This window comes from Bacillus rossius, chromosome 1, assembly GCF_032445375.1.
Source record: "Bacillus rossius redtenbacheri isolate Brsri chromosome 1, Brsri_v3, whole genome shotgun sequence".
Taxonomy (NCBI): Eukaryota; Metazoa; Arthropoda; class Insecta; order Phasmatodea; family Bacillidae; genus Bacillus; species Bacillus rossius.
In genome coordinates this window covers 190,920,155-190,936,428 of record NC_086330.1, presented here as the reverse complement: position 1 = coordinate 190,936,428, position 16,274 = coordinate 190,920,155, and the positions used below count along the sequence as shown (strand labels likewise).

At 39.0% G+C, this 16,274-nt stretch overlaps 1 protein-coding gene across 8 annotated transcripts in view; it reads left to right on the top strand.

The window, feature by feature from the left end:
• LOC134527172 (importin-11-like) overlaps nucleotides 1–16,274 on the top strand; it is a 251,035-nt gene that overhangs the window by 231,785 nt on the left and 2,976 nt on the right. Inside the window, exons 7-8 of one of the 8 annotated variants that reach the window (XR_010074114.1) lie at nucleotides 6,431–6,539; nucleotides 12,902–13,046. The exons of 5 other annotated variants lie outside the window; for them this stretch is intronic. The gene's annotated coding sequence lies outside the window, so the exon portion shown is untranslated. The remainder of the gene's footprint in view (nucleotides 1–6,430; nucleotides 6,540–12,901; nucleotides 13,047–16,274) is intronic. 2 more of the 8 variants (XR_010074115.1, XR_010074116.1) reach the window with 2 other exon arrangements.

The window sequence follows — 16,274 nt, the reverse complement described above, 5'->3', positions numbered from 1 at the left end:
TAAATAGCCAAGCTCTTTGTGGCATATTTCAAGTCTGACATAAAGAATGAATCTACAATGAAATCTAAAAGCTTTTGTGTAATAAGCAATTCTTTAAACCACACAACTGAATCTGTATATTGCTTTCAAGCAGCTCTCATTACTGAACTATCAAAATTCAACACAGATACTGAGAAAGTGACTTATCTTCGGATGGCTGCACAGCCCAATATCAAAACATGAAGTTTATAAACCTATGTCATCACAAAACTGACTTAGGATAGATGCAGAATGGTATTTTTTTTGTCACATCCCATGGTAAGAATGCTTACGATGGGATAGGTGGTACAGTAAAAAGAATAGTTTCCAAAGCTAGCCTGCAGCGTGTGAATGCGGAACCAATAACCACTCCTCTGCAGATGTTTAACTACTGTTCAGCAAATATAACTGGAATAAATTTCTTATATGTATCAGAAGACGATATTGAGGGCGAAAAAGTCATGTTATTCCAAAGGTTCTTCAAAGCATTTCATTCCAATAAATTAAACTCAGATTAAAGTGTTCACTACTTCCTTGTCTGAGGACCATCAAGTTTGCTTCATTCAGGAAGAATATACAAAATTAGATGTAAAACTAAAAGACTATGTGTTTATGATTCACAGTGAATTCAAAGTGAATATTTCGTTATGTTTTTCCATCCTGAAGGCCCCAGCACATCCTTCAAACTCGCATCTAGTGATTAAGTGTGGGTCAAGAAGAAACATATTTTATGTGTTGTTTCCCTCATTGAATTACATTTGGCTACAACTGGTAGATGTCATAACATTGATCCAAAACAAAGTGAAGAATTGAGTATACTTTTGCTCAAACATTTAGAAAAGTGACTGGCTATTATAAAGTAGAACAATATTCTTAAAACAAATTTCCAGTTACGAAAGCAGCTGATAACCACAGAAGAAAACATAATGTAAGTTATAATTTCATTCTGAGCATTAATCTGTGGTTCTTGTAAAATTATTTTATAACATACAACTCAATACATAATGTACCGTACGTTACATTTCACTTAAAAATGCCAAATATGCCACAAATAAATTACTAGGTAGTGTAATAACAATAATAATAACAGTTAATTGAACAATACAATACCATTTTTTTGCATGTTTAGTCTGCTACATAGACTAAACCAATTAACAAAACACAAAGATATTTTATTGGCAAGTTAAGGGTTATCATGGCAATGTTTTGCCAAATTTCCCCCTTTTTTTACAGCTTTTCAAAAAATGGTGGTTTTCCAAAAACACAAATTTTAGGAATTTTTTTCACCAAGAGAGATTGAGTACATTCTTTTGACAATATATCATTTCCAAGTACTCCAAGTAGAATTACTTGCCTTAAGGTTTCATTGTGTTTTTTGAATTTTGAAAGAAAGTAGGTTCAGTTGATAATAAAATGTCGGTTTCAAGGTCAACCTTCATGTCTATACATAAACATATAAACAACATTCTGTTTATTTTTAGTGGGATTATTAATAGCCCTAAGTCTCCTCTTTGCAATGACATTGCACATGACTTTGTATCTTTTATAGATATTAAGATATTAAACAAAACATAAAGGCTTGAAAATGTAAATTTTGGTACACGGCAGTGGCAATTTGGGTCTGTAAAATCAAAATGGTGGCAGATAAAAATCAGTACTTTCAGGTTTGCACTGTTGGAAAATGTACTTTTTATGTGACAAAATTTCAAATTTTTTCAAAATGTGTCAGCAACCACCATTGGGTGATTTTCCATGTAATGACCGAAATACAGTCAAAAATAATTTAGCACTTGTCAGTGTTAAGAATTTTCACCAAGAAACTCATCAAGCTATATAAAAAAAATTCAAGTAAAACCACTAATGGGTGCATGCATTTATGCTCGAATTTGCTTAAACCAAACCTACAGTTTTCTTTCAACTTCATGGTGCCCCCAGCTACTATTTTGTTGGTATTTACAGACATTGCCACATTTCTATAAAATTGTCTCACAATCCACGATAGCATTTAGAATGTAAATGACTATGACCAATTCCTTCACCACTTGAACATGTTGTTTTTTTGTGGATTCCTGTCTACAAATTAAATTAATTAAACCCAATAAGCAATATAAAAAGCAATGTTTTTTTTTTTGCCGCCACTGCAGTATAGTTGGCAATCTAAAATATTGCAGAACTATGTACGAACATCTCAAAAAACACTAGAGTGGCAAGGAATAGAAGGATTGGTTATTTTATTTTTCAAGATGAAGGTGCCATCAGACACATAACTGCAACTATGTACCTGTGATGTATAGAAAACACAGAGTTTGTTCAAAATTATTTTTGAATTTCTTGAATTTTAGAAAACAAATGTTATTAGCAGGAAATGCATAATTCATGAATTGTTATACACAGCCACACAGGATGTTAACACATTGTCCGTATAGGGAAAGTGTTGGGACATAAAAAATATGAATTTATAAGCAGGTAAACCTTATAGGCAGGAACATTATAACAGAATTCTACTTTATTTTGGATACCAATATCAAATTAAAATATTAAGAGTGGAGACAAATTTTTCTTTCAACATTTTTTATGATAGTTTTTAAGTTTGTAATTTCACTAATACTTGTACATAGTATTCAATGTTAATGGTTACAATAAAGAGAATGCTTCCAAATTTTTTTACAGTTGTTCAATGCTTGTTGTTTTTGGCCTCGTTTTCAACTTACTAAATAATTTCCGGATTACGGCCGTCACCTAGCCGTGTTTTGCACTGTATCTTGTTGAGGCTCCTCCTGAGTTTATACATTTGTGCGAACAACAAAGCTAAGATGCAGCATGTCGGCCAGACAATGTAAGAAAGTGTTCTCATTGCTTCCTTTTGTAATACTTAAAGAAACCAGAGGGATAGCTCAGTGAGGGTCCATTCAATTTTAATTAAACAGGAAACACTTCTCTTTACCAGTAAATGAGTATTGTAATTTAAATGCTTGGTAACAAATAATGCCAGAAAATTAAAAAAAAAAAAAAAAAAACTTTTAACCTTATTTTATTACCCTAAATTCTTGCTCTCTTTATTTAGGGTTTATAAAAGGGAGGGAAAATGAGAAATATAAATGAGTAGACATAAGAGTTTTATTTTGGCTTGAGGTTTAATGTAGGAGATCCCCTCTGGAGGGTGAACCAAAATAACAGCAGTAATACTTTTACATTAGTTTTACTTATAAGATATGTTAATTAATGGCGAACATGACATACAATAAGACGGCCGGCCATTGTCCTGTTTACTTTCTCACATTAAACAGATTAACATTAGCCAATCAGAAAGAATAGTAAAACTAGACTTTGCTGACAAAAGGTTCATGTCTAACCTTCTGGTGACGCTGAGTTCATTCACTTTAGGTGATTGTGAGTGAGAATGAAGTTAGACTTAAAAAATTGGCATAATAACTCCTTGCCAGTCATGCTGGGATGAAACTCATCACGTGGTAGCGATGGTCCGGTAAGCGAGGCCTGCAGACCTCCGCGTCAGGATGGAAAAAAGCTTGGCAGCCCCATCAGAAGTGGGTCCGGAGTACACTAGAACCAGAGTTGGCCGAAAGTGCGGGTGAAGTTGAACCCACACTACGCAAAAAAAATGCTGCATAGTGAGTTAAAGAAATGGAAATTAAGACTGAGAACTGTGAATTAGAAACTGATAAAGTCTGAAAATAACAGGAAAACTCATTTACCAAACGCAGTGGGTAGTGCAGAAATGTTAAGCCATGGTGGGTGTCAGGAAATATCCGCAACCACATATGACAAACTTGTAGTAGAATAAGAAGCTAATACAGTCCATGCTGGATAACAAAATGTGACAGAAAATAGGGGGGGGTAGCCACGCTCCTCGCACATGACCACACGGCGAGATGACAGTCTTCTGACAAAATGTTTGCTGCCGCGGAGAGAACTTAGGAGCAGGGGAGAGAAAGAGATGTGCCTGAGTTCGCATGCCTAAAGATACATTCTGTAGGGGGGTGGTTGCTCACATAGTTAAAGAGGGCACTTCGAGTCCAAAAAAAATGGAGGATGCTAAGGCCGAAAGTGGGGGAAGAAGTGGCCACAGCCTGGAAAGTGGTGTGGTGCGGCAATTTATTAACTAACAGAGCATCAAACCTATAGTTGTCAGAAGTGTGGGTAGATGGCGTCCAGAGCTGAAGTAGGCAGAGGACGGAGAAAGGGAGTCCATAAGATGGCCTGTAGGAAAAGAGGGGTATAAGAATGATAGACATCCCGAGAGATGACGTTCCATTAATGCAAAATCAGGAATTGCCAGGGGCCTTATTATAGTTTCTTCCAACTCCTACAGAAGGCACACAGAGGCTTTTCTACAGTTGCGGGCATGGACCCTATGGCCTTCCCAGAAGGGGGTGGAGAGGCTTGGGGGACTCCAAGCGTGGCACAGACTCGGCTGGACACGCAATGCCTGGCATGCCCTAGCAGGTCGGAAAGGGATACGAGCGCGTGACCAAAGTTGCAGAGCCCTGCCACTACCTGACTCGCCCCCGTGCTTCGGACGTGCTGAAGGGGGCAAGGATCACCGAGACGAGGAAACGTGCCCGTGATCCTGGAGGAGTGAAGAAATTACACACCTGAACGTGCAGAGAGGCGAGGGAAACTGGAATAGTACTGCCAAGCAGCAAGGAAGAAAAAAAGTCGTGAGGGAAAATGCGGTGATTCACCAGCCCAGTCTCTGGGTGGTCATATCTGGCTTATTAATTATAGCGAACCTGGAATGTACATGAGTGTATTGTATAACAATGACTCAACCTAAATCCAATAGTGCCAACAGCTTCAGAACACTGAACACAAACAAATATTCATTTCAAATTTCCAATCTTTGCACAGGTTTATAAATTGAAAATGTATTTAAAATAATTGAATACTTAAGAAATCCATGTAGAATGCTGAAAGGTATTCAAACTACAAATTACGTTAACAAGAGGCAGTGGAGAAATGCTAATTACTTTCATTTTTTTTTTTGTGCTATATTTCAATAAGTTTAATTTTCAGCGAGCATAATTATTAGAACAGCTTTAGAACTTGGTTTGAAAAAACTTAAATTTTTTTCAACAAAAGCTCTACAGATATTTTAATACACCTATCCTTCACTTAGCACAACTTATTTTATCCTAAAAATGCTCGTATTATTCGAAATATTGTATTCTGAAGAATTAGTTTCCATAAATAGCAAGGCTAATTTATTTAATGTGTTCCAAAATTGGTAGGACAATATACTTTACGTAATATAAATGTGTTTAATAACACTCAACTATATGTGTGTCACACCATTTATCTTTAAATGCCTACCATCGCACTTTGTATGACAAATACGACACCGTGTAACGGGAGATACGTGGTTATGTATGTACTTTATCGTCAGTCGGCTGGCTGACTTGCCCGCCCGGGCGTGACCTTCAACTCACGTCGCATACCTTTCCAAACCATCCTTTACTGACAGTGAAACCGATATTACTGTCCGAATAATTACATTTTAATTTTTCAAATATTAAAGTGCTTATTCGCGTATTACCACCTGGTTCACACTAATCTGTAAGGCCAATGATAATTTTTTTCATTGCAACATTCATTTAACAACCTTTTCCATGTGAATCATCTGTTAATTGCTGTTCTGGTATTGAATGTAAAATATATTTCCGCTAGTACAACCAACAGCATCAGACTTATATAAACTTTTGGTAAGAGTCTTTATTTCTTACGATTGTGCGCACAGTTGACTTGCTTGAAACTAAAGTGTGACCAACATAAGCGTGGCCTTCATGACAATCTGCGTGCTGTAATACTTCTAGTTTTGTCTCAAATACTTAAACATGATGCATTATGAGTGATCAAGCACGTACAGTTACCAGCAGCTAAATGGGCAGACAATGCTTTTGTTTGAGTGAATTCCCTGCCACTGGCTAGACTGAGTTCACGGCCCGGTTTGTGGTCAGGTGACAACGGTACGGCACGGCGGCATACGCGCGCGGACGTAAAAACATTTGATCCTTTACACTCCATAGCCGCAATTTAACTATCCATAGCTTATGTTTGTATAGCAGCCAATAGCATAGACAGACTTGTCCGCGCATTTCTTCCCCCCTTGTTTGGCTAACTGTATCCCACGGCACATCTGTTGTTTAAAGAATTTGAAACAGACTTCTTGGCGTCATTTTAAAATTTTTTTTTTCTTCCTTACGAGATTTTGTGCTTACTGAAATTAACAGACGTGCTATTCAAGATTGGGGCAGTAAAATTCTCATCGGGCTAAATGAATCCACGCACTCTAAAGACGAGCTAAGTGTGGCATTGGTGTAATTATTTGAAAATATTAATTTTTTTTTAAATTGTTAAAAATGTGAATTGATTCATTTAGCATTAATTGTGGTAGTTCACTGTTTTTCCAGTGCAGTTCTGGAGAGGTTCTGCGGCATTGTTCTCTGTGTCACCGAAGCACTAAATGACGTGATGAAGATTGATGAAGAAGGAAGTTTATATGAGTAAGTCACAAATGAAATATGTATACAGCAAATAGAATTAAAAAATACAGTAAAATTCAACTACAGAGCACTTTACTTCAAAGTATTTCGCACTTTAAAATAAATATAAACTACTAAAACAGGAAACCCCTTGAAAACTCACTGACCACGAGAATGTCTGCCATGTTTCCCACAAATGCAGAATTCTGTTTAAGTCCTGCAAAGAAACAAACCAAAATCTTCTTGCTAGGAGGCAAACTATCTCGTGCTCAACCACCATTGGCCCCATTCACTAATTGGTTTTTTTGTTATTTAAGCATTAAAGTAATAGGGGGTTTAGATTTGTATTTGATTATACTGAATGTTGTATTTCTGCATTTCTGCACTTCTGACTAGTTTGTGGGCATGTATCCTTTACTTTATTTAGTGTTACTTGTTAAAAGATTCATCCTTTTTAATGATAAAAATTCATTTCATACTCTTGACTCCACTGAACTCACTCACTGCCCTGGAACCTTCGTCCGAGGACTTTGCCACTCTGCCGCACCCGCGGCACTATCGCCCCGTAAGCTCCGCTCCGCCGCGGGAAAGCTCCCGCCTGAACTCTCTCTCTCTCTCTCTGAACTCTCCTGCTGAGGCTGACGTCCGCTTTTTATATATCAGCCACAATTTCTGGAACTCACGAGCGCGGCTGGGGCCAGTCGCGTCATTCCGCGATGATACAACGGCAGAAATCTCTCAAAACACGTGTCGGTGGCTCGCGTAACTCCGCAGCTGTCAGGTTTCGGATGCCAAACTAACAGCGCCGCACGGGGAGCTGAGGGTTGGAGGGAGGGGAAGCTGCAACCCAGGTGCGCACTGCACATCTCATGTTATAGCGGCATGTGATGCAGCCCAGCTAGCTCTGCACCTGCGTATGACGTGGCCTTGCTCAGGTTCGTAACATTGCCCCCCCCCCCCCCCCCTCTTAAACCTGTTCGTTCCGAACAGGTAATGCATCTCCTCCTGGATCCTGGAGGTCCCCATGCTACTCAAAGTTTAGGCCTCATGCCTTTCCTCCATCGCAGGCTGTACAGTCTCACCAGATAACCCTCTCTCGCAGTAGATGTAGCTTCTCTTGTCACCCGGCGACACTTCTGCGTCGCAGATGCTCCATGTCGTTCAGCCAGCTGCCCGAGACGGGCCGACCCCGGCTCTTCTTCGTCTCTTCTTGGTTACTCGTGCCCTCTTGGTTCTTCTGAGTCTCGCCTGGACTGCACTTAGTTTCTCCTTGTACCCTCTTCATGACTCCTTGTGTTCTCTTTTTCTCTTCTCAGTCTTTCTTCCCCTGTTCTTGGTCTTTCTTAACCTGTTCTTGGTCTTTCTTATCCTCTTCTTGGTCTTCCTGCGTCTCTTCTTGGTCTTTCTTCATTTCTTCTTTGCACTTCTCTATCTCTTCATGACTCATGTACATCTCTTCTCGGCTTTTCTTCAGCTCTTCTTGGCATTTTCCCCTCTCTCTTTGGTTTATCTTCATTTCTTCTTGTTCAATATTCCTTACTTTGTAACTCATCTTCACTACTTCTGTTCTTCTCTTCAGCTCTTCTTTCATCTTCATGTCCTGGCTGTTCTCCTCCTTGGCTAATGTCCTCTTTGCTGTGTTCTTCGCTGTTCTCTTCGCTGTTCTCTTCACTGTTCTCTTGACTGTTTTCCTCTCGGCTGGTCTCCTCTCTGCAGGTCTCCTCTCTGCAGGTCTTCTCTTCGCTGTTCTTCTCTTGGCTATTCTTCTCTTCTATGCTTATCTTCACTTCGGTCTTCATTTCATTCTTCATTTCTGTTTGGTCATGCTTCATTTCATCCTGACCCTTCTTCATTTTCTCTTGTCTATTATTCGACTGGCTCTTCTTTTCTTCATGGTGGTTCTTACTCTCCTTCCTTCCACTCTTCATTTCTTCCGTAAAGTTCTGGATTTTGGTTACCATTTCTTCTGTATATTTGTTCATACTGGCTGACATTTCTTTGTTATAGTTCTTCCAAATGGCTCTTATTTCTTCCAGGGCAACCCTTATCTCCTTGTATTGCCCGTCAGTAAACTCTTCAGTAGCCATCTCTCTATAAAGCATTTACTTATTAAACAACCTAAATAATTATTTTTTTTAATACTGTTCTTAATTTTAAATGACCTAGCCGAACCTTCTAATTAAATTAACAATAATTCTATTACATTCAAAACTATCACTGACTACAGTAAACTCAAACCAACTCTAGGAAAATCCAAATTCACTAAAATTCTAAACACTAACTATATTCTCGTAAACTAATATTATATTCATAACTTTTATTCTAATAAAGTAACTGAATCCTAAATCTATTAATTAGGGCTATCCCACTTCTGACACCAAAAGGTTACGGTTTACAGCGGGGTTCGTAAAGGATACCCCAATTAAAGATTTTATCAACAAACAGTTTTATTGATGACCACTTCTTATGTCACAATTATTCTTATAAAATTGCCAAATAATCAATTGCACTTAATAATGTTGCTTCACCAGTCACTCGTTTATAACAATCCACACACCTCACTGGGCCGCAACTCTCGCCGCAGCGCCCCTCATGGATTTAAGCCGCGGGACTCCGTCGCCGCACTCCGGCGCCACCGACGCACTTGCCTTCACCGAGATCCCACTAGACGCCTCGCTCGGAACTTCGCACGGAACTCCGCCGCGCCCACAACAATATAACCCGAAACTGAACTCTTCGCCCTGGAATATTCGTCCAGGGACTTCGCCGCTCTATTGCCTGGAAAGTCCGCCACGGGAAAACTCCCAACTCCACTGAACTCACTCACTCTCTGCCCTGGAACCTTCGTCCAAGGACTTCGCCACACCGCCGCACCCGCGGCACTATCACCCCGGAAGCTCCGCCGCAGGAAAGCTCCCGCCTGAACTCTCTCTTTTTGAACTCTCCTGCTGAGGCCGACGTCCTTTTTGCGAGCAAGGCCACGTCATGTGCAGGTGCAGAGCTAGCTGGGCTGCATCACATGCCGCCGTAACATGAGATGTGCAGTGCGCACATGGGTGGCCGCTTCCCCTCCCTCCAACCCTCAGCTCCCCGCACGGCGCTGTTAGTTTGACATCCGAAACCTGACAGCTGCGGAGTTACGCGAGCCGCCGACACGTGTTTCGAGAGATTTCTGCTGTCATGTTGGCGCGGAATGACGCGACTCGCCCCAGCCGCCCTTGTGAGTTCTGGAAATTGCGGCTGATAGATAAAAAAAGGACAGCGGCCTCGAGAGAGGGAGTAGGAGTTCAGTGAGAGTTCAGGCGGGAGCTTTTCCGCAGCGGAGTTTCCGGGGCGATAGTGCCGCGGGTGCAGCAGAGTGGCGAAGTCCTTGGACGAAGGTTCTAGGACAGAGAGTTCAGTTCCGGGCGAAAGTGTCGTGGGCGCGGTGGAGTCCCGAGCGAAGTTCCGAGCAAGGCGGCGAGCGGATCCTCGGCGAAAGCAAGTGTGTCGGTGGCGGCGGAGTGCAGCGGCGCAGTCATGCGGCTGAGATCCACGAGGGGCGCTGCGGCGAGAGTTGCGCCAGAGGTTCAGCCCAACGATGTGTGTGGACTGTAAGAAACGAGTGACTGGTGAAGCAACATTTTTAAGTGCAATTGATTATTTGGAAATTTTATAAGATTGTTATTGACATAAGTTGCGGCCATCAATAAAACTGTGTAGTGTGTAGTAAAATCTATTAATTGGGGTATCCTTTACGAACCCGCGGTAAATCGTAACATTTTTGGTGTCAAAAGTGGGATTGCCTTAATTTAAATAATTTAAAATTAGTTTATAGTGCATTTAAATTTTATTAGATTTTCGAGATTGCAACAAGTGTTAGGAACTGTATTTAGTTTTCAGTGTAGTAGTTTGGAGATTAGTGTTAGTGTTTAGTAGGGGTTTTGGTTAGCTCGTAGAGGAAATTACATTGTCGTCATAAGACATTAGTGTTAGGCTTATAGTATATGTGGACAAGAAAGATGGCTACCGACGAGCAAAAGAATTTAATGGCATTCCAGTCAGAAATGAGAGACGAAATGAAGAATAAAATTAAGAGTAACAGGGAAGAAATGAAGAGTAACGAGGAGAAAATGGACTGGACGAGATGAAGAATAAAATTGATAACTGCCAAGAGGAGATGAAAAATGCTATGAAGACAGAGATAGAGGACATCAAGAAAAACCAAGAAGAGATGTGAAATGAAATAGTTGCCGCACAAGAAGAAATGAAAAAGAAGATCGATGAAACCAGCATCCATTTGGAAGGCAAAGTGCAGTGTTTGGAGCAGCATCTTGCAGAACAAGAGCAACATATAGCAGAACATGAAGAACTAGTTAGTGGCGCAACAGCTGGCCCAACTTGAGCACACCACAGAACAGTGAATGGCACAACAGCTAGCTCAGCTCAAGCAGACCACCGAACAGCAAGTAGCAGCTGTAACTGAAGAGTGCCGTCGGATGATCAAGGAAGCTGCATCGGCTACGAAAAGGAGCAGTCGAGGATCTCCACTAGAGCTGCTGCAGACCATACCAGTTACAGACCAGAAAGAATATGGGGTATTAGTAGAGGCCCTTGAGTTGAGGAATGGCGACCGACACATGGGCGAGGTGTACAGAACAGCCCTGAAGACACGTCAACAGAGATCCTCAGAAACCCTCCAAGAGTTAGAAGCCGACATCGGGCGACTCGTGTACTTCGCCTACCCAGAGGCACCAGCAGAGTTCCGCCAGCAGCTGCCACTAGTGTTTTTATAGACGGACTCAGATATGCAGAGGTTCAGCAAACTGTTTGTGTGGCCCGCCACAAAAACATTCGCAATGCTCTTGTTTACGCTCTGGAAATCGAAGGTGCCTGCATTGCCTCAAGAAACATGAGTATCAGAGCGAGACGGGCCATCATAGAACCTTCACCAAACGAATAGCCGCTCAGATACTAACGAAGAGATTATACTTGGAACACTGAGGAAGCTGTTGAATGGATTGCAGTTTCGGAAAACAAGGGGAAGACAGCGGTGTTTCGTCTGCAAAGAACTAGGACACATCCGGCGCGAGTGTCCGAATCGTGGTAGGAAGCCCAAGAGAGAAGTACAACGCTGTAAAACAACGATCGAACAGGAGTAGAGTCTACTGGTCCGACAGAGAAGAGGTCGTCCACGATGTTACACATGTCGAGAAAGAGGGCACATCCAACATGACTGCCCGAATCGTGTGAAGAAACCGAAGGAGGAAGGACATTGATGTGACAGCGGAAATGAGGAGGGTAACTCACTGGTCAAAGGAACGGGAAGTCGCCTACAGTGTTCTCTTTCTGCGTGCACACAAGGGCATTCTCGAGGGAGGTGCCCGACATGGGAACGTGTTCAGCGGGGTTGCCTAATGGAAAGGGAAGCACCACAGCAACAGAAGAACAGTGCGGCGCCTTGCCTTTGACGCGTAACTGACACCAGACAGCTGCGGAGTTACACGAGCAGCTGACACGTTCCCCCTCAATTTTACTTGCACATTTACCCATGTTTTAATATTATTTATTCAGTTTCAAATACAGTAAATTTCTGTTCAGAGGTTATCAAGGTACTTAGAAATTTCGATTTATCAAGAGAATAATTGTCTTTATTTTATTTTAAGGACCTAGGGCTAAATTTTTAAACATATTATGCAGAAAATTTTCTTTAATGGGATTTTCTAAAAAGGGTGTTACTGTACTACTGAACAGAACAGAGCAAAATGTTAAATACCGTATTTACTCGCATAATCGTCGCAGAAATTTTACCAAATTTTATGGAAAAAAAGTGAGGTGCGACCATTATATAAAGAAAAATTTAAAAAAAAAAAATTTAAGTAAAATTTTTTTGTAAATCGCTTGAAAATGCTAAATTAAAGAAGTTATTATTTAGGTACATGGTACCTATACGTAATATTTATTTACAATACGCGCAAAATAAACAAAACAACTTTTGGTTACAAGAAGTTTGGCAAAATAAAAATATAGTATAAAAACAACATTGCGAAAAAATCAATAAACAAAATACATTTATAAAACACATTCAGTCTGAACACTAACCAAGTTTATCTATTCATTGTCTGAACTAGATTCTGATGCATCAGATTCATTTGCCGGGACGTCAACGTCATCTTAGTCGCCGCTATCGTCACGTGTTATTCAAATTGTCTTTTTGTTTTCGCCAGTCACGAACAAGTTTTTCACTTACATACAGCTTACTCCACTACGATGAAATATACTGTCGCTTGGATTGAGGCTTGATTTGTATGAATACTAAAGTATCTGTGAAATGCTATTATTAATCTAATTTCTACAGTGGAGTAGCTTATGAGCATAGTGTATGTTATTGTTTCTGTTTACAGTTCTTTAATGTTCTCGAATAATCATTTGAGCTCTGCAAGTGAAGATAATGTGGACTACGAAACTGAGCACGATCATCGACGCAAGCTGCTGTCAGCTACAGATCCTGTGTACACTACTGTCTTGCGAAACTACTTTCAAAGACAGGTCAGACATGCCTTTATCACTGCTGTTTTTTTGGCTCTATGACATGTTTTAAAAAAAATAATAAAATAATACACTATCTGAAAAAGTTTTAATGTGATCCAGTAATTATTATTACGTAGGTACAGTAGCTACAATAGAACAGATTATTGTTTGACTAAATGTGATTGTGACAAATTTGAGTCATTTTTCTATATTTATTCCAGAACTAGTGACACACATGCAATATTCATGATAATAAAAGATGACAATTAAATCTTAAAATTGTTTATAATGAAAATTGGTTTAGATATAAAACCACATAAAATCTTGACTCTACGAAGGTCTTGAAACTTAGTTTAAATTAGAGTATCTTTTAACAAGAAAATAAAGTTCCTTCTGGGAAACGGGGGTAACTCAGCATTTCTTCAAAATCTGTAAAAACTATCGTAAACAGTAAAACCCTATTGTTGGGCCACTAAAGCATGGTTCCCGGGAATAGGGTTCAGGGTGACCACCCCTTTGGCATAATAAAATTCCAGGATTTCTAAGGTTTTTCATAAAATTTTACTACGTTAATAAATAATAATAATAATATACATAGCTTACCATTTTGGTTACATCAGAGCTAAGAAAACCAAACCAACCAATTAATATTATACATCAACCATTAAATATTATATAAAATAAAAAGGAACATTAAAATAAAAATTACTTCAATGTGAGACTATATTACTTCTGTGATAAAAGTGTTTTTCCTTAACATAATATAGTAGTTCTTGTATGTTGTTTAAACTATATCAGTAGCGATCAGCAGCAAAATTTTAAGAAAATACTGCATTGGTATTAATAACACAGAAAGAAAAAGGGCACAACTATAATTACTTTAACAGCTGCCTGGGATAAAAAAAAGTTTCATAAATGACAATAATAATTAATAACAAAAATAATTAAAATTATTATCGTTGTAAGTTGACCTATTTTTCTAGTTGTAACATTACCTTCCTACTTGTTAATTTTTTTTATTTACTATCAATAATAAACTAAATACTTGCTGTAGAACTGTGTGCTAGAGCCTCGCGTCCTCAATGTTTCCATTACAAATAACGCTGCTGTGTCTGTTTTTATAGATAGAGTATCAGCGCCGTTGACTTTTTTAAAGAATTCATCTCCGTCAAGGCAGCAGTATAGCTGTTTAAGCAATTAAATGAATAACCTGAAATCTATGATACTTTGAATATTATATCACATTATATCACCATCTTGAAATAAAAAAATTTAACCTTTGAAGCTATAGTGCTGTTAAGGTCTTCAAAATTTACAACATGGTTTTTGTTTGATGCTGTTATCACAAAAATTGTTGAAATCACGTGAGAATTTGTTTTGCATGTAAATGTCTATCCCACGGCCGGACTGAATATGGTTGAAGCCCAGCCTTAAGAAACCCTCCATGTTTTAATTTTTTCATGGCATTTAATTGCATTCATTCTTGAGTGAGAAACATCCACATATTTTTTGCGCAGCGTACAAAACGCCGAAAACGAATCCTTACCACCTCTGAGCCACAATTACCATTCCTCCTCTTCCAACCAAAGGTCTGGAAAATTACACTTCCCTGGCATTTTTAATGCTGATAAAACATTGAAAAATACCAGCTGTAGGTGTGCTGAAGACGTCTACCACAGATTTTTCAACAATTAAATTTCCACACACAAACTTAGACGGATACACGGTTATGTGTATTTTCATATTACGTGGTTTCGTAGACACGTCCTTAGAACACTGCTACATCTTATCTGTAACTTGTTACGCAGAAAATGTGAATTCTTCAATAATTTTCTTATTTTGCTTCTACTGCATACAAAAATATTACTGTTAACCGCACAGCTGTCTTCACATGTCGCACCACCATGTAGTCACTACCCATAATGCCACACAGAACGAGAGACTTGCATGATGAAACACGTTTGATATTTACATTCTTTCATTACAGTATTTGTTTTTATTTAAGTAGGTTAGTTTTCTCTGAGAAGTTGAAAGAAAAAAATAGCCAGTCATGGGGACTGTCAATGGAAGTGAAAAAAACTTTGTTTTTAAATGTGTAATATAGGCTTCTGCGAGCAGAAGATTTTCACTTCGAGTCGAGCTCGAGCGAGTTTGCTAAAATACTCGCGAGTATCGAGTCGAGTTCGAGTTCGAGTTTTTTTTTAAAGTTTATTGCACATAAATTTACTGTGATGGAGTAATAAAATGTGAGAACTTTTGAGAAAAATATGGAAATAAAAAAAGAAACCATTATCATTGTTAGCCTACTAAATAGATAGACCTACATTAGAGGTCTGCAAGCCTAAGAATTTTACTTTGAGCCAAGCTCGAGCGAGCTTACTTGAAAGTTCTCGAAGCTTGAGCTTTTGTGATACAGTTACACTTTTGGGAAATTATTTTTACCTTAAACTTAGTAGGTATAATGTTTGAATAAAGTATTAAAATGAAGTGGGCTTATTAATTTTGGGTAACTATTTACAGAGTGCTTTTATGATTTGCACTGCTAGGAAAAAAAACATGTTTTCCATTGAATCTAACCTGTTTCCATTGGTTCATTAGCAACTGATATCATCCAACTAACATAACCACAGTTTACAAGTACGTATATGTTTGTGTTAATGTAACATATCTTTGGAATAATTTCATCCTTGTCAATTTTTCTGGAGTCCTTACTGAGCTTCAACTAACTGAGCACCAAAAATCATGTTGTTTGAAAAGTACATTCACATTGTTTCAACATTTCCACTTTTCAGCACAAAAATTCTGAGAGAGATTGTCATAGAGTATTAAATTCTGTTCTTCAATCTATCATGCAGAAAAATAATTTGTTCTGCACGTTCAGGAGTTAAATTAGCTCTACGATTGGAGATGGTGTTTACAGCAGATGAGAAGCATTTCTCGCTGGCAACCTGTGTGGCTGGAATGCTTTAGTAAAATTGTTGGTAAATATGTAGAGTCGCGGTATATGCGGAAAAAAAATGCTAAAATTCCGAAAATACTTTTATTCTATGCTCTTTCACTTCCTCTTTTCAAATCAACCGGCGGAGATAAGAAATTCCAAATACTTTAGGAATATCGAATTTTTTAATTTTCATCACAATACCTGGGTATTCATGCGGCGATCACCATTGTTTCTGGTTTACGAGTATCTATTATGTTTCTTATTGGACAATTTTGTCACGTGACAGTTCCGTGATTGGCCAGTAT